The sequence below is a fragment of the Perca fluviatilis genome, chromosome 4 (assembly GCF_010015445.1).
Source record: "Perca fluviatilis chromosome 4, GENO_Pfluv_1.0, whole genome shotgun sequence".
NCBI classification, from domain to species: Eukaryota; Metazoa; Chordata; class Actinopteri; order Perciformes; family Percidae; genus Perca; species Perca fluviatilis.
In genome coordinates, this window is record NC_053115.1 from 35849654 (window position 1) to 35869744 (window position 20091).

General features: G+C 39.3%; 1 protein-coding gene across 1 annotated transcript in view; it reads right to left on the reverse strand.

Moving 5' to 3' along the window:
* The window catches only part of cntn2 (contactin 2), a 99573-nt gene extending 82141 nt beyond the window's left edge, over window positions 1–17432 (reverse strand). The window contains exon 1 of the mRNA XM_039798836.1: window positions 17185–17432. The gene's annotated coding sequence lies outside the window, so the exon portion shown is untranslated. The remainder of the gene's footprint in view (window positions 1–17184) is intronic.
* Between the last annotated feature and the right edge of the window lie 2659 nt (window positions 17433–20091).

Below are 20091 nucleotides of genomic sequence, written 5' to 3' on the forward strand. Positions count from 1 at the left end.
CGTGTGCGCTAATGCGCTCATCTTTTGACATTTCCGAATGCCTTCCTACAGTTGCTTAACAAAAGCGGGCTTTCCACACAAACAAACATAGCCTACATGTGTCATTAGTATGAGGAAAAAAATTTGATTTTAACTGTGTCGGGCTCGGGTCGAGCTCGGACACAAATTTCTTAATACCTGTCGGGCTCGGGCCGGGTTCGGTCACGGCTCTGTCGGACGCGGGCCGGCCTCGGACAGAAAAATTCAGCCCGATCCAGACTCTAGACTGTATAGGGGGCAACAGTGTGAACGCTGCATTTCAAAACACTTTACGAAATGGATGTGAACTGTGAACTGGGCTGTTTAATTTGTTTTGTTGAGATGGAGAAAGTGAATCAGCGTCCGTCTGCTTGCAGGAGGAGAATATTCTGTCGGCAACTTTGGCCGCAACGTGCAAAGGTAGGTAACGTTACCGACACTGATAGGCTATCGTTTTCTCTTATTTATCCCATGTCAATAAATTAAAAACTTTTCAAACGTTCATGTTTGTACTTTGTAGTTATCATAATACTTACCGGTAAGGAGAATTGCATTAATTAATCTTAATTACATTAAGCTTACAGTAGCTAACAGTTTACATTAGCTAGCTTGTAGTTTACTGCATGTATGTAACATTAGCTCATTGTCCAGTAGCTTCTAGCTTTCAAACAAATGCAGTGCAAAATATGATCAGCAACTACAACAAGGTAAACGCTACCAGCTAATGGAGGTTGCCACAGGCAGTATGATATGTAGTAAACTGCAAGTGAGAAAGGTTAAATAGTACTGTAAACGCACAAGCTACAATGCTACAACCAACATAAGAGCTAGGTGTAGCTAAGTGTGTTAAATGGTCAACAGTTGTCAGTTAAGACCATGATAAATAAACTACACCACTACACAGTTACATGAAGTACCTTCATGTTACAGTATGTTTAAATATACTTGTGATACAATTCTAATCTTACAAGGACAGGTTGGATAACTAGACTAACCTAAAGCTTTCTCTTTCTGTCTGCAGTCTGGAAGCAACAACATCATCGGCAGCTGAGTCTGGTCGCCGCTTCATGTTGAATATACTTGTGTACAGTATATAGTCATGTTTGAATAAATGTTATAATAAAGATACATGTTTCGTTAATGTCTTTTAAGAGCTTGTATACCTAACTAGTTATTAAAACAGGTAGCATCTGAGTATAATTATTCAGCTAGAAGTTTCCTGTGTCCAGGTCATAATTTGATGGAAAGATAGACATTGAAAAACTGTTTACATTATATATATATACGCCCAAAAACTTAAAGACACAGACAAATCAGTTAATTTGATGCATTTATTTTTTGAATGGCAATCTCTAATATAGCAAATAATCTATTCAACATCTTTCTTTGGCCTCTGCCTCCCTGCTTGTCTTTTGCTTCCCCTCTCCTCTTCATCTCTCCCTTCTGGTGATGCTAGTGCAGCCTCCGTTTGTTCCTTAGTCCCTGTTAAAAGACAGCAGCAAACACAAGACAAATGTTTACCGTTATGAATGCTATAACGTAACGTTACGGAACATTATAATCTTTACATGGGAAACTACTTATACATTTTAGCTTTCATTTAACGTTGCTAGTGAAGTAAACAAGGTGCAGCTTTACCTCCCATCCTGCAGCTACAACTGATAAACGCACATTTCTAAATCACTGCTAACGTTACGCATATACAGTAACGGCTTATAAAAAGAGATGAAAATGCCACCGGACATTAAACTTTACAAACACAAATCACACAAAAGACAGCGACCCACCTAACAGCCTTATGTTAAATGATTAAATGATTAGGTGTATTCACTTATGCTTAGCTAGCACTGTAGTTAGCTAGCAGGCAACAACGTTATCTAGGTGCACTTCGTGGCTTTAAGAGCTGACAACATAAACACATTTTAAGATAACTTACCCGAATGAATATGCAGAGAACACACTCTCATCGACTGGGAGATAAGGTCGAAAGTAAAGTCCTTTCTTCTAATTGCAGCCACCCGATAAATCCGACGTCTCTAGAATAAAGACCTCCGCAACCAACATAAACAATGTAAATGTAAAGTTTTTATATAGCGCTTTTCTAGTCTTAACGACTACTCAGAGCACTTTAACATAGTACAGGAACCATTCACACAGATTCACACACTGTGGCCGAGGCTGCTGTACAAGGTGCCACCTTCTCATCAGATAAACACTCACACACATTTACACTCCAATGGCGCAGCATCAGGGGCAACTCGGGGTTCAGTGTCTTGCCCAAGGACACTTCGGCATGGAACTGCAGGGCCAGGGATCGACCCACCAACCTTCCAATTGGCAGGCAATCTCTCTACAACTTAGCCACAGCCGCAATGAACATAAGCAGTTCAAAATGGCTGAAGGGGGATCTCTGGGGGCGGGGCGCTGTGCCGTGACGACATCTCCTCATTCTCAATTGGCTTATAAGTAAACAATCCCCCACGTGGGGTGCGTTCTTGTGATTGGCTAAAACAAGGGAGATATCTGATTGGTTGCAGATCATTCCCTGTTTAACAAATGCAGTGAAGACCGCAAGCAGTTTGTAAATCAAGATATATTTGTGTGTGCATCAGAAATACATTTGTGAATCTTGTACTGTGCATTTCTGAATCTTGTGTGCATTTGTAAATTTTATTTGCATTTCTGAATTGTGTGTGCATTTCTGAATTTTGTATGCATTTGTTAATCTTCTGTGCTTTTTAAATTTTGTGTGTGTATTTGTGAATTTTGTGCGCATTTGTGTATCCTGTGTGTGTATTTATGAATCATGTGTGTGCATGTATGAATCCTGTGTGTGCATATGTGAATGTAGTGTGTGCATTTATCTTTATTGAGACTCTTTTAGCTCCATACATTCTGGGAGTTGTTGACTTTCATCCACATGAAAAAATACATTTTCTGGCTTTTCTCGGTCTAGAAGGCACCAACTTCTAAAATTATTTCACATTTCTTCTACATAAATGACCCAATTTAAATACATATTCATCTTCCAGCGGTGAAATATCCCTTTAAATGATTTATTAATAATGTAATAACAATAACTTATTTTACCAGTAAATTGCTGTTTAAAGGGGTGATAGAATGATTATATAGGGTATTTCACACTGTTCTTTATGGTCTCCTAATGGGGTATGTAACATTAGTTGGGCTGAACATGGCCTGGTTGATATTTTATTGGCCCTTATGCAGCCCTGTGTTTTGGCCCTATTTGTAACAAGAGCTTTTCTTCCAAATATGGTATGGTCATGAATATTTAGATGAGCTGCGCGCTGCTTGGTTGAGCCTTAGCCACGCATACACAACGTGAGACGCGCTGATTGGTGGAGCTAATCGCCATACACACGCATTAGAGGTCCGCTTGCGATTGGTTGAGCGAATCCCACACACACACATTAGAAACGCGACAGAATCTCATATTCCAGACATTGCAATGTTTCCTTACCAAATTCACTTCTGAGACTTTTTATGCGAGAAATCAACTATATAAAGCTCAAATATGGGCTGTTTTACGAAAATGGATGGCTAATTGCAAATTTGGTAAAACTGTGTGACAGAGTTCAGCTGCCTGTGTTGCTGCCCTCGCCGGCCTGCCTTCCTCCACAGACCCCGGCCTGCTGTGAGCTCGATGAATTCGCACGGCTGCTGCAGCCCACAGCACCTCATACCCGCGCAAAGTCACCGTTTGGGCTAATGGACTACTACCAAACGCCGCTGCCATGACAGAGCTCCAGGGCCTGCATCTCCTCTCTTCCTGCTAGCTAAATGGCCCGTGTGTGAGAGCGCGGTCAGCGAGCTTGTTACACCAGCAATCTCTTACCACATGTTACACACATGTCACGCCACTTAGCTATACAACATATAAATGTCTTATAAAGCTAACAACGGTGTCCGATTTCAAGTTAAAGGGGTGATAGAATGCAAAACCGATTTTACGGTTGTTTTTCCGACAACGGCAGCTGCAGACTGTTACGTCCCAGTGTTGGAATCCTCTACAGTGAAAAACAGTCACACTTTACTAGGGTTGGGTACCGTTTGGATGTTTACGATTCCGGTACTTTTAAAACGATTCCGATTCCTAAACGATTCCTAAACCGATTCTTGAAAAACTGAAAAATTACATAAAAGAAATTTTTTTAGAGTTTTTTTTTTTATTGAAAATTATTTAAATTTAACAATATATTAACGTTTTAAAGTACTTAAATATATAATAAGTAAACCTAAGTCACCTAACACACAACTACAATAATTTAACAAATAAAAGTTACACTATTAACAAGTAACAACAAAATAAATGTTGAGTTGGTATGCCAACCAGCTTCAAACTTTAGCAGTTCTTTTGCGCAGAAAAATGACCATATTTGCCTTCTCTGGCAAGATACTACACCTCTCCTGACTTGTGGCATGTAGGCCTACTGCATAGGAGAAAACAATCTCAGACGGTGTGCAAGAGGTCTGTACACACCCAGGTATGAGTTTGAAAGGGCAGACAATTTGGGGAGGTTGTCTCGCCTCCCCCACCACCAGGCTACAGGGTCTTGTCTTGAACAATAGACTAGCAGAGTAAGTGTAATGTTTACTAGCGATCACGTGCAGTCAGTGAATGGTTAATATGCTTTTACGTCCGTTTTGGTGAGCCCAGAGGGAAAGTATGCCATTTTAAAAGTAGCCTACATATACGGTAGCTAGCTAACGGTAGACTACAGAGAAAGTGTGATATTTTTACGTCCGTTTCAGAGCGTGTACAAAAAGCCGTCTATCAGCTGTGATTGTAGAGTGCATGTCGGGGGAATAGCGCGGACACGCGATTCACACCGCGAGCGGGCACGTGCGCCACTCGGCAGAAAAGGGAGAAAGAAAAAAAGAGTCTGCCGCTGTCCGGAGCGACAGAGGGAAAATATTTCAGTCGGAACCGAAATGAGGAACCGAAATTCGCGTTCTAATCCGGTCCAAATACTACCATTTGCATAGGAACCGGTACCATAGTGGAACTGGGTTTCGGTACCCAACCCTACACTTTACACCGTTTAGCTGTCAGCATTTTAACCATGTTTAATCCAGCTACTTGCTAACAGTAGGCTGACGTTACTTGCTGCCAAGTGTGGTGTTAACTAGCGTCACATGCAGTGATGCTTTTGTTGCCTCTAACGTCCGTTTTGGAGTACCAGAGAGTAGCGCAGACATTTCAGTGGCACCGAAATGAGGCACCGAAATCCGCGTTGCTATTCGGTCCAGTAGATACCGGTCATTTAGGCACCGGTGCCATATTAGTACCAGGTTTCAGTACCCAACCCTAGTTGTTACCATGTTGTTACTATTAAAGTTATAATGTCGCAATCAATAATCCATTTACAGTATGAGTGGTGATCTCGCAGCCAAACATCATCTATTTTGTTGCCAGAGACTGCACATTGACAAGTAAAGTGCAGTCTAGCATTGGTCAATAAAGAGTTAGCTTTAGCCTAACCTAGCCTATAGCCCTTCTCTCTTACCCCCATCTTTATTTCTCAATTATATTTATTTATTTATTTCTCATATTGTCTCAATCCGGCTTGCAAGCACTTCCGAGTGACGGAGCCGGGTTAATAGCCAATGTCAGTGTAGTAGTACTCGGTCTCGTCCTGAAATACACCACATTTCACTCAGTGCTTTCTCTGTCTCAGACAAAGTGTCGTGAGCTCCTTTCTCTCTGGCCTCTCTTGGGCCACCAAAAAGAAATCCGGGCCTGTGGTGCCAGTGCTTAAAATACTGTATATTAGCATCTATCCCCGGAAGCTACAAGATATAAAGTATATAAAGTATACAATATATCCTATAAGACAACAGATTGACATATTTAAACTTAAATAAAGTGAAGTGTGTCTATCACCTGTGAAACTACTGTCATTTCAGAAGAGAAAATTGGACGATCTGTTGATACACATCAAAAATCTGAGGTATTATAAACACTAAAAAACAATTGCCTTAAAAGCATAGAACAAATATACATCGCTCTAGAAAATAAATTAACTTCTGATAATCAAGCTGATTAATATCTTAATATCTCTGTAATCTCACCATTTAGAAACATGTCTTTCTCCAACTACACTCAAAACATTGAGATCTAATTGTTGACATTGTTGTATTGTTAGAATGTTGGATTGTTTTGATCGAAATATGCTTTAAGGAGCCCTCGGGACCCCAAAACTCTCTCAGACTTAGGGGCTAATTTCAGTGATCAAATATTTTATGAATTTCCCTTAGAACAAAAAAAATAAGCACTTAACACTAAAGTAAGCCCTTATTTTCCAAGTTCCTCCTAACTCGGCCCATTAGTAGCTACTTTTAGCATTAGGATATTTTGTGAATACAGCCTCTTAAATCCTTGTTATTCTTCAGAATCCCACAATATTTGCAAATACCAAGCCTATCACATTTTAATGCAGCTTTTCCAGCTGAGAGGAAGACACATTAGTTTCATCACCACTCCAAAATTGACCAAAAGTGGAGCTTTGAACTCAAATAACTTTCATCATGATACAATGTAAAATTAGGTTTCAGCAAAGCTTGGCTGAAGTAAAGAGGATTATTTTTTTACATTTATATCCCAGATAAGTCAGGAATATCCCTTCTACTTTATCCAGGTTTCTCAGCCTCATAAAACAGGACATAATCTTTACATCCACTTTACACTTCACATTTATCTTAAACGTTAATACAATACTTCATTATAATGAATATCACATTGGCAATTAGCCAAAGTAAAACGGTTCTATCTAGACATGATTTTGAAATTTTAATCCATGCTTTTATCACCACTCGTTTAGATTATTGCAATGCACTTTACATTGGTATTAGCAAATCTAATATGGCACGATTACAGCTAGTCCAAAATGCAGCTGCTCGTCTTTTAACTGGAACTAGAAAATTTGACCATATTACACCCATCCTCCAATCACTCCACTGGCTCCCTGTGCACTTTCGCACTGATTTTAAAATTATGTTATTTGTTTTAAATGTCTGCATGGCCTGGCCCCCCAGTACCCTGTCTAATCTGCTGCGCCCTACACCCTTCTCGTTCGTCGGCTGACCAGGCACTACTGGTCGTCCCCAGGACTAAACGTAAATCCAGAGGTGACCGTTGCGTTGCCGTGGCAGCTCGGGGACTCTGGAATGAGCTGCCTTTGCACATCAGACTGACTGAGTCTCTTGCTTTTTAAATCTCGTCTTAAAACTCATTTATTTTCTTTGGCTTTTAACTCAGTTTGAGGGTTGACTTTGAGTTTTGTATTGCTGTATTTATTTTTATTGTTTTATTAATATTGTGTTGTGCCTCTGTTGTATGTTATTGTTTATTCATAGACTGTGTTCAGCACTTTGGTCAACAGTGTTGTTTTTAAAGTGCTTTATAAATAAAGGTGGATTGGATTGGATTGGATTGGATATCACATTATAAAAACGGTTGCTCAAATCAAGCAATCTCATTTTAATTCCTTAGCACAATAAGTATCACATCGCATCTGAGCAAAAAATTATCAGACTAATGAACTGATAGCTGGTGCCACGGAGAAAAGCTGAAAATACTCTAGTAACTTGAGCTGAACTTGAACGAGTTGGCATATATAATTAGAAGTTGTAAGCGAAAAATTGTGTAAGTGAATTACCGTCAATTCTCAAAATGAAAGCTAGTATTCAAGTAATAGCTGTAGGCATGGCTGGCATGACCAAATAAAGGCTGTTACCTCATAAAAATGTCTGTGGTGGAAATACCTGTGGCCTAATAGCTGAGCATAATTTAAATTTTTATTGCACTCATTCTATCTGAGTACCATTCTGCTGCTATAAGTCTCTGTTTAACAGACATACTGCTTTCTCTTCAGTGGAGGTAAGCCACTGTTAATGAAACGTAACACTTTTCACATTGATTATGCCCTTGGAGCTGCTTGAAGGCTTTCAATGTGAAGCAACTGTGCAGGATGTTGTTTTTGCACCTTTGTTACAGGAGCACGTATGGCCTGCGACAGATATACAATTAGCTGTTCCATTACGCAGCCTGCTGATGTCCAGTCGCCGGGTAATAGAATAGATCAAATTGGAATCTTGCAAAGACCTGGCTCCTTTCTGGGATCCCGAGAGCCCAGGACTACGGTGGGACGAGGGGAGGCAAACTCTTTGTTTGCATCGATGATGCTTGGTGCTCAAACTTCAAAATGATGAACATAGTTTCCCTGATGTAGATTTTTTAATGTTAAGGCATATTATGGGGGGCCATATATGCCCCCCCATAATATGCCTTAACATTAAAATTGCTCCAGTAAATGTGTGTGAATGTTTATGATGAGCAGGTGGCACCTTGTACGGCAGCCTCGGCCACAGTGTGTGAATGTATGTGAATGGTGAAAGGTGCCTTTACAATGTAAAAGCGCTTTGAGTAGCGCTATATAAATACAGTCCATTTACACTTACATTATCTGCCTAGAGAATTAACCAGGGATTTTCTTGCTGCTGTTTACATTCATCTTGATGCAAATTAAAAAAAAATGCACTACAGGAATGCACTAGTGTTTTGTTTTGTTTTATTTATCTTTTTTAATTTAAGCCTATTTTAATTAAGACCAGAGGCCTGTACTACAAAGCAAGATCAACATGGCCTGGATTTCTTTCAGTAATCCGGCTTCACCAAACCTAACAACCGCGGTCCCGCATAACCTGTATTACGACGCTGGTTATCAACTAGTTCAGTCAACCCAGGGTTTCCCAATCCAGCGGCGCGCGCGTTCACATAAAAGAGGCGGTGTTTGCGCACCACAACCAATCGCAAACATCTTCCAGAGCCGCATGTTATATATTAGAAGAGCAAATTATAATTCTACATAAATATGAAGAACACAAACACGGTTTTACAGGGAAAATGCAATACAGTCGCTGCTTCCTAAAACAGGAAGGAAAAGCTGGCAAAAAAAAATAAAATTGCCGATCACGCTGTAGATGCGTAAATTACTCTTATCAATATCACTTCAGTCAGGACGAAGATCTATGAAAGATCTGACCATAATTACACTTGTGCTTTCCATAAACTGTCGTTGCTTTAGCCTATTATTTCAGTTGCAACCCTGGCAGTGGGAAGCGATCGTGAGAGCAAATAAAAAATATAAAAATATAATTCAAACCGATATGCGCATTGGCGACACACGGCTCAAGAAGCCGATATATAATTCCCTCCCATTAAAATATATATATTTCATAAAAATACCCATCAGGGAATGTTAACGAGGTTGTCGGTCTCTAAATGTTTTAACTTTTATCAGCGCACCTCTCTCTCTCTCTCTCTCTCTCTCTCTGTCTCTCTCTCTCTCTCTCTCTCTCTCTGCAACGAGCTCCGCCTGATCTTCTTTAAGAACGGTGACGCCGTTATCAATCTATTGATTGGTCAATAGGCGGTGCTTTTACACCGGTTGATCTCTAATCTCCAACTTAACCTGCTCCCGACCAGGTTAGGTGTTCAGCATGAGTTTCCACGGCGATTGAACCCGATAACAACGAATCCACCTTCGTAGTACAGAAAATCCTGGGTTGAGCCTGAAGTTAGCTCGTTAACGCCAAATCCTGCTTCGTAGTACAGGCCTCTAGTTCTCTCTGCAGCTATGGTAAAGGTTCAAGTTCAAGGTTCATTTAAGACCACTATTTGAGAATTTACAGAAATAATGGCAGCAGTAGTGGGTTTTATTTCTGGCCTTGAACACTGAGACTGAAGCTTATGGGCATATTAGCATATTATATATTAACTTCCTTGTTTTTTCCTATTAGAATATTGCAATTGGCAAACTCCTTAAAAAAACTCAAAAAAAAAACAGCTGAGCATTGTTAAAGATTAGCTGGGTAGACGTATCTTTAACTTCTAGTTATCTATTGTGAACAGAATGGAACTACACTTGTCATAATAGCGCCACAGTTATATGTCTAGTCCTGTTTTCTCAGTAGGTTAGGTGAGCAGCGCTGGCTTACCTAACATTATCAGTGTGATAGCTCCCTGGTGCTGTCCTGCTATTAGCAGTCTGCAGCATGTTCTCCTGCACAGCGCTTCACTGAGTTTTAATTTGGACCCAGGCTGCTGGAAGACTTCTATCTACAGCCTCAACACTTCCTAGACACCAGGGGCCTTCCAGAAAGTCATCCCAGACACTAAACACACACACACACACACACACACATGTACACGACTGCATGACAATGTTCATATGCTATTCCAAACTAAAATATGTAATACGCAGAGATATAGACGAACCAACTATGTGCACACTGTATCCACACTCACATCAGGATACACACTCAGCTCTAATTCAAAGTCATTTTGAGAAAGTTTATAACAAACAGTAAGCTGGTTTCAATCTTTGAACCTCACTCTGCTCCAATCAGGTGATGATGGAAGTAGATTACAGAGGCACTGATTATTCTATTCTGTCAAAACATAATGAATAACAGCAGTTTCTTTGGGTGTTTGCCATTTTTGCTTCTATATTGTATTGAAGAAGAATACACTTTTTTGTGACATTATCAGTATACCATCCCCCCGTGACTCCATTCTCCAGCTCCAGACCTACAGCCCCCAACAGCAGAGGCTGGAGTATCTTCTTCTGTGGTCCATCAGGACCAAAACCTCACGCCACAAAACAGTTTCTTCCCCTCTGCAGTCAGCCTCATTAACAAGGCCCTGGACCCCCACTGACAGAGACGCTTAACCCCTACTCCCCAAACTTTGCATGAACCTACATCCTGGACTATACACCTGTCCATTGCACATACTACCATTGCACATACTACATATCCCAAATGTTTTGCACCCAGCATCCCTAAAACATTTTCCACATTCTGCACTAAACAATTCAGTTCAGTTTTTCTAATGTTAAACAGCTATTTTGTATATATTTGTTTCTGTATTTATTGTTTATTTCATATTAATGTTTTATATGTCTATGTATGCATCAACCACCAAGGCAAATTCCTTGTAACTATTACTTAATTGGCAATAAATAATTTTCTGATTTCAAATCTGTTTGTGTGAAACTTTGTTTCTGACAGTGTTAGTTCACATTGTTCTCTGTTTTTATGTGTGTGTGGATTGGTGTCTGACAGTGTGGCTTTATGAAGTCGGACAGGAAGAAGGCGAGTTATGGAATGATCTCACACCACAACTTGGCTGATGTTTCTGGATGAAGCCCATTCTGCAGCCTCTCACTGCAGATATTACTCTAAGAGTTCAAACATGCAGTAAATGTACCAGGGCAATAGATATTCATGAACATGTAGACTAGACAGTGTGTGTGTGTGTGTGTGTGTGTGCGTGCGTGTGTGCGTGCGTGTGTGCGTGTGTGTGTGTGTGTGTGTGAACAGACAGACAAGAGAAAAAGCAACAGATAAAGCTTTCAAGCAGACAGAGACAAGTATCTTATACTAATGTATTCTTATTTTAAATCCACACTGACTGTCAGGTTTTTAATGTTATTTAAAGGGTATTTTGTGATCAACCAACAACTCCAATGTTACTTCAGTAAAACATGGGTATAAGTGCATGTCAGACAGTTTGCACCAACACAATTTACCACATTTTACATGCATACATCCTTTGTCCATATAACTCATAATGACGTTCATTTTGCACACCTAACAGTAATTTGCACATTGTATGCATGCACATGTTTAAAGGGCATACCTTTCAACTCTTATGTAATACTTGTGTTTTTGATATTTGATTCTTTGCACTATTCTTTGCTAGAATGTTTTGTTAACACTTGCTAATTAGCACCATGAAGAAAGTACAGTCTGAAGGGAATGACATTATTTGCAGGTATTGGGTCACGAGCCAAAGTATCTGACAAATAAAGACCTGTTGATGGCACTAGATAAAAAGTTTACCAACATTATTACAATTCATCATGTGGGGAACACAACAATTTCAGTGTAATCCACCCTGTTGAGATATTTGACTATATGAGTGAAAAAACTGGTGGCACTACTTTAAAACTACATCGGTACTAAGTAACCCAAATTATAAATGTGTTGTTATAACGGTGACCTGTGACAAATATCTGATAAATTATTGATAATAAATAATAGGAGTGTCACTATTCAATTTTACTTTTAATTTTAAGGTCATAGTTCGATTAAACAAAGTATTTAATCATAAAGATCAACAGATGCTGATTTTATCCCCTGCCAACTGACATACATTTTTAATTCTTCTCTAAAAAGATTTTGTTTGCTTGATATTTCCATTTTGGCGGTGCAGTGTTAGTTTTCTTTGAGACTAACTGCCATATATTAATCTCGTAACGTTAAACAAACAGCGTGTGCCGTTCGGACGTGTCCCCCTCCCACCCATGTTATTGAAATGTAATTCCCTTCACAGCACCGCTCGGCAGTAAATTGCCCAAATCGGCCCAACACGGCATGCAGCATCTAGAGGCGCCTGCCTCCAACGCCCAGATACTGTTCATAAACTACAGCTCTGCTTGAAATACAATCATCCCATGCAATCCACATCCTAAATGCTTTACGGGTTGTATAGTCTGGATCAACGGAAGTACAATTCCAGGAAGCCTGACATCTATGCTGGATGTCAGGCTTTGCCCCTCACCTTCTGCTCTCTGTGTGCTGTCATTCTCAAACTCTTTGAGATGTTTCTTCAGGAAACATCAACCAAATTTCGAGGTAGCAAGCTACACACTAAAAAGGTCCAGTTTTGAAGAAAAATTGGATCATGCAACAAGGGAGGCCTGCTTAGTTCTTTCAGGGAATGATTGTAAAGATACAAAGAATTTACAAAAAATGTTATTATGATTACGGCATTTACTATCTAACTGGGACGTTTTGGGACCGATTGGTGGGATTGCTGTGGACGAAGTACACACGGAGATACACTGGTAAGAGCAAACAAGGTTTAACCATGTATCCAGCTAATTTATATAACTCACGTTACTGTATTGTGTGAACAGTTAATTTCATTTCCCTGCAGTCATGGCTATATAGCTCTTTCACTCAATTGAGCCAATCAAATCAATAGTTTACCGTGCATAGACAGTTTGCTAGAGAGAACAACACTGAATAGTAGTAGTTTTCCCCTGTAATTTGTTCCTAATTTCTATGATTAATTTCTGTCACTGTTGAACGCCATTGCAGCTGCTAGACATATTTGGATCTGAAGTTATAGTATGTTAACACACCATTAACCAACATAGTGGGCACTGAAGTACCCAGCCAAAAGCTGTTCTTGGGGTGCAAAATTTGCATCTGTTTACTATAAAAGCATAAATGACAAATAAAAACAAATTGGAATTTGACTGTGGAATTTCACATTTCAGCAGTTGCTGTTTCCCTTATAGATGTGCTCCTAGAACAGCTATCAGTAAGTTTTCTATGAGCATAACAAAGAATTCTCATTCTGCTAGCTCCATATCTCCACATCTATCTGACACTTTGGAGCAGCACAGAGGTTCAGCAGTCATGACAGGGTGATGTGGCTCATATCTTTCTGGGATGGAGGGATTGACCTCTCTGGTCTCACCGCCTATTAGAACACAAAGAGCTGTTGAGCAAGCTGGGCACACTGACATAAATCTTCTATGAATGAGAAAGGTTTGAGAAGGCTTTACTGTTCCACCCGAGCTCAAATCATGTCATATGAACCATAGATGAGTCTGCTCCATTCCACCAGTGGATCAATAGCAGCCTTGATATGGAGACATGGAGCAGCAGAGTAGCACGCAATATAGATGTAAGGGTCAGGGACTTAATAAATAAAAGACAGATAAAGTAAGTAAGCAAGTAAGTAAGTACATGTATATAAAAAGTACTTTTCACAGATAAAATCACATAAAAAAAACATACAAGAAGACATAAAACATGAAAGCACAATACAAAATTAAAATGACATAATAACACATAAAGTGCAGACAGGTCAACCAAACGCCTCTCTAAAAAAGTAGGTCTTTTATCTGATTTCAGTCCACAGATAAAGCAGATCGTAAGGGTGGAGGCAGAGCATTCCAAGGCTTAGGTACTACGGTCTCAAACGATTGATCACCAAGGGTCCTAAGCCAGATGCTAATTACTTTATGTGACAGGCTGCTCCTCCAAGTTTTGCTTTAGTGATCTCTCCTTCGCTGCAACTGAGAACCACTAAGCTTTATGCAAATAATTGCTCGATAACGTCACTAGTATGCAAATGAGCGTTAATGCTCTAAAAACCTAGGGGTTTGCAATCTGCGATGCGGCAGAGCATGCAATATGTAGCAGCTTGCAAGGTTTCTCTCATAGGAAGAGACTGCGGTCAAGCTCGCCGTCACTCGTATCTCTGTGGTCAAACCAGCTGCGGCTAACGTTAGAGACAGACATCAACAATGCCCGGAAAATGATAAATGAAATGAGCTGGTTTGACCATGGAGATGCAAGAAATATGCACCAGTCCAGAATACGGAACCTTCTTCCTGTATTTACTTTTTTGCTCCCGCCCCAGACACATCTGACTAATAAGCGCTGGTAGTGATGCATTTTGGTTCGCTTGGATTTTTCTCCAAGTGAAACAAAACCAAACAAAGGGGGAAACGTTTCAAGATCCATCTGATTCGGACCAGAGCAATGAACTTGGTGTGAAAACACCTTATATTTTTTACCCTTTTAAAAACACCCAAAAATAACAGAATCAGTATAAGCCGCAAAAAGTAAATATTGACAATTATCTCATTATGTCAGGATTAAGTCACAAGGTATGTACATTATGATCTTCCCAGTCAGAACAAGACATCCTCAACTTCTACTATCTTTAAGTGCAATCGTGCTAATGCAGTTAACAAAATTTTTCTCCATTTCAGGTTTCTTTACTTACAATAAGAATGGGTGATACGTAAACCAGATTATTGGTCATATTATTGCATCAATTTAAAGGTAGCCATTAACTGTCACCTTTCATTTCTGCAACTCAACATCCTGCAGCCTTGCCTGCCCTTTACAGTATATCATGTCACAGTATTAAACTATCACGCACTGCCAAACTCTAAATGACAGATCTAAGCTTATAACATCACTCGACACGTCTTCTACAGCTTTGCATCGTTGTTTTTTACATTGAGTACAGTGTTTCACAAGCACTGCTTTTTATTCTTCTAGGATCTGACAAGCCAGCTGCTGCATAGTTAGGGTATGATGTCTCACTTCTCACTGTCTCACTGATATCTAAACTATGAATCATTCAATTCTGGTTAACTACATGTACTTTACATGAGTGAGTACAATATGAATATGACTCATGATGAGTGAATGATTTCTTGGCAGTTTAATAGTGTAAAGATCTAAATGGCTATAAAAAAAATGCATAAAAATGACTCTCAATTGTCCTTTAAGCCTAACCTGGGAAAATAATTGTCCTTACAACAGCCTACAGCAACCTTCAACAGCTTTAACATTAAAAACATCACTGATACTAGTTAACGGTAAAAATGTGGTCCGTTTCAAAGTGATTCAACTACAGTGCATCTTCCTTCCAGAATATAAACACAAATCTATTATAGTAGTGAACCAAAGTTTAACACCCATTAGAGCAGTATTTGGGGAAATTAGTAGGCTACTATGCAATCATATATTAATATTATAGCCTGTTAAAAGTGTACAGTGCACTATAAGTAGAAGGGAAATGGTGAGACTGTATATAGACACAGCCTTCATTAGTACAGCTGCCAAAACATTATGTGATTACTGCACAGATGTAATGACCCGATCCTTCAACTCGAATCTTGTCACGTGTCTTACAAGTTCATATGAGTGGAACGTATTATTATAGCAAAGAATATAGCTGTAAACTCCATACAGTGGATAACAATAGATGAGAACATGAGCCTTGTGATTACACTAGTCACTGATGGGGTGGGCAGTACAAAATTATTATAGTGATAATTATTACAGCATTGCCTTAGCACAGATATATTAAAATCCCATTCTCTAAATTTAAAGAAATGTTCCCATGCTGTAACATGCATGCACCTCACATCATCACACATCATCTTGATCTTAGCCTTCATATTGACAAACTCAAACTCAAAGACCCTCCATGGGTCTCATTGAATCTAATCCTACATCCTGTCCTCTGCATATATCATATATGTCCTGAGCTTTGCACACCCCTCAACACTTTGCACATCCTCCACTAAAGCCACACAGCCTCTTTTTTCTTAATGCTGTATAGTTAGGTTATTGGTTATAGTGTTATTTGTTTCTGTATGTATTGTTTGTTTATTTCATATTGTTGTTTAAATATGTTTTGTATGTATGTACCATCAACCAAGACAAATTCCTGGTAAGTAGCCTACTAATTACCTGGCAATAAAATCCTTTCTTTCTGATTCAGATTTTTGGAAAGCACACCAAAACCAAAAACACCAAAACTGCTAAGAAGATGGGATCTTCTTAGCAGTTTTGGTGTGACTTCAATGGGCCTACATGTGATGTGACAATATACCTATGTTTTTAAGAGCCATATGCATGCTGGGAGCATGCTTTCCAAAAATCTGAATCAGAAAGAAAGAATTTTATTGCCAGCTTTTGGTTGCCAGCTTTGGTTGCGAAGGTAGAATACCGATGTAGAATAGCACGACGTTAAAACAGATAATTTAGTGTGCTCGACATATTCAGCAAACAGCAAAAGCCTTAACTCATGTATGTTCATTCACTGGGCTTTACTAGGCTATAGACATTCCCGGTTGAAGTGTAACGTTAACTTAATTAAATTTAAGCCGACGCGAAGACATGCAACACCGAAGTCATGGTATGAGGTGTATTAAATTGCCAGATTTAATTACACTGCCAAATGTATTGTAAAGTTTGGCGTAACGTTCGCAGCTTAACGTTAGGGAAAACACGTTTTGCAACGCTAACTGGGCTACTCGTCGTCTGCTGGGTCTGTCCAATGTAACGTTACACTTGAGCTATTGCGTCAAAAATACTAATAAGCGGGATACCCATTCATACTGTAGGCTATTGGTAAAACAGCCGAGCTTTCAACATTCCCAATCCCGCATCTCTCGTTGTTTTTCAGGGCTGATTGAGCAAAACATTTTTTTTTTATAAATAAGAGTGTTTGGTGAGAGGTGTGGGTTTGTTTACCTTGCTGAGATTCGGATTTAGTCTTCTCCCGGGGAAGCTGCGAGACGGAGCCGCGGATGATGCGCAGGTCCGCAGGAGGCGAGGTGATGCTGCTAGCTACGTCGGTCACACCAGCACCGTGTCTCGGATGATAGAAGCGATTTGTTACTGTCCCCCTCCTTCAATCTCTACCTTCCTTATGTGGATGCGCTGTCCTCTGGTCTCCTCTTGAAATTTTAGTAGAGTTCTCTCTCTCTCTCTCTCTCTCTCTCTCTCTCTCTCTCAAAGCCGCGAAAATACAGCAAAAGAACTTCCGGTCTCTGTATGACATAATAAAACGCCTGCCTAATCATTTATAATTTAAACACACCAATTGGTCAGTCTTATAATTTCCACTGAAATGTTTTCAAAGCTACATTCATGAGAAGGCTATTCATACATTATTGTTTATTAAGGCTGTGTAGGCTACTAAAGTGTTGTAGTCTCATGCAGCATTAAAGAGGAATGCCAGTCGACCACATATGCTTTTAATAATATGAAATATATACCTGTCAATACAGAAGCATGTAACTATCTTGAAAAACTCCACAACAGTATTTGCAATAAATTAGCCACACGGTGTGGCTAATTGATTGGGGTGGCCCACACCCAGACTGTAAGGGGCCACACCCCAATCAGTGATAGGCCATCACGTGTTTCCCATCAGCCACTGGAATGAACGCTGATAACCCTGATTGGGCTGTGACTGTGACCCAAAGTGCAACATGCTTGAGTTTCAGTTAAAGCCCATTAGTAACAGTACAGCAATTATGTGTATCAGTGCTGTATTCCGTCTTACTGTGTAGTAATATTGACAGCACATTTGGGTTGTTTTATCTAAGGTTTAGTTAGTTTTTTGTTTTTTTTTGCCAAGTTCAAAGCTTTGTGAATAACAAGTGAAATGTTTGCCAAGGACTTCTCAAATTGTTCTTTCTTCTCAAGCTCATCCCACACCACTGACTGCAATATTTCACTGTTTGTAGGCTATGCGTTTAAAAAATACAGCAACGAATAAATCAACCGATCAAACAGTTTTGGTTTTCATGTGCGTATACTTTTTACAGTGTTATGTTGCTATATGAGCTATAAGGGGATCTCTTTAGGGGACCTCTTTATTGTAAATCAAATAAGGCTAATAGGATAGTCATTGAGCAGAGCCTTTAACTAAAAGCTTTTATTTTGAAAGTAAAATCGAATTACTTCCGGTAATTTTCTTGCTCCGCCCAACGAGCTTGACGCAGCACCTTTATTATTGGAGTGGCGTCAGCTTGCATCTCCTTTTGTTGTACGCGCCTCGGCTCCCTGGAAGTGAAGCACAGAGGGGGCAGGTGCTGCTCCCTACCCCGCTCCACACCCCTGCTCCCCGGGGACCAGCTAGGAGAAAGAGACCCCGGCCCTCCAATTAAACCCTACATGGTGAAAGATCGGGATTATAATATCAACGCACTACTACTACTTCTATAGCCTATGTCTATTTTTATATTTAGGCTATTTAACTTTTTATATTGCATGTAAACGACAAAATAACAAAACAACATAACATCCAAAAAATAAATTAGGTGAAGTAATAAAGCTAATACGGTAACGTACGGTATGTGAATGTGACAAAAAACGTTTATTTCATGGTCTTAGTTTTTTCTAGAACGTTTAATTTAAGATTCAGTTTGCAAAGTTTTTGGATTTTCATGCATTTAGCTTTGTGTATGTACAATTTGCTTTACTGTTAATTAGGCTACTATTAAATAGGCCTACATTACATTCATAATGAGATTAAAGCAAAAAAGAAATTTCAAATTAATTTTAGCCATTAATAATTTGTTTCTAATATAAGCTGGTGTACCAGTCAATCAATAAACACGTAAAAATGATCTGTGGTTTCAGAGTCTTATTTACACATGGAACAAATATTGTCAGAACTGAGAACTGAGAAAAAAAAAAAAAATATATATATATATATATATATATATCAACTCACAGTTGAGTGTCTGTTATCTAAACGTTTTGGCGAAAATAGATTATCTGAAATGTTTAATATTATCTGAAATGATATTTAACACAGGACTAAGACTACATTAGAAAAATAGCTGACAAAATTCATGACATGACATTTTGGTATTGGCAGTGGTTGAAAAATAAAAAACTGTTAATATTAGGCTGAAACAAAAATACAGCACAGTACAAGTCCTACATTAATTCGTGAAAATCATGATATTGTTTTGGGGACAATGACATGGCTGATAGCTAGCTTGTCCCATCAAAATATATTAACTGATTGTCAACCGTACATAATGTTATTGAAGTCAAATCTTGCTAGCATAATGTTAGCTTTCTGGCTTGTAGTAGCTGTCTGAGCCAAAGGGTTCCATGAGCTATAAATATCTCCTGTTGCCAGGTCGTATCTAAGGTCCTTCCTATTTACTGGAGCAGTGAACATCATTTCCATTGCATGAAAACGTTATGGGATGATAATGATTGTTCCAGGTATTAGTCAAACCCTCAGGTGAAACAGAGTTATTTTTTGAAAAAAACTTTAGATTATGATTGCAGAATGCATGAAAATGTGAACTAATGGTCTTAAAAAATGTCACTGACAGCATGGCAGTGGAATCTGTTGAGTGATTGATTATTGTGTGAGATGTAAGCACAGATTTGTTTCTATAATTTCATATTTCACCCTCTGGGTCATTAGAGCAGAACAGGCAACATACAAAATGCCACCAATTAGACAGACAGGGTCATCTTTTGACAACACACAGCAACAGACAGCATGCAGAGCCAGCATGATCAGGTCCTATATAATTGATAATTAGTCAAGTCACAGTGCCTCAAGGAAGACTGATTTGTGCTTTATTAATCAGAAATAATTCATGCTCTGGTTTTGCCTGCTTA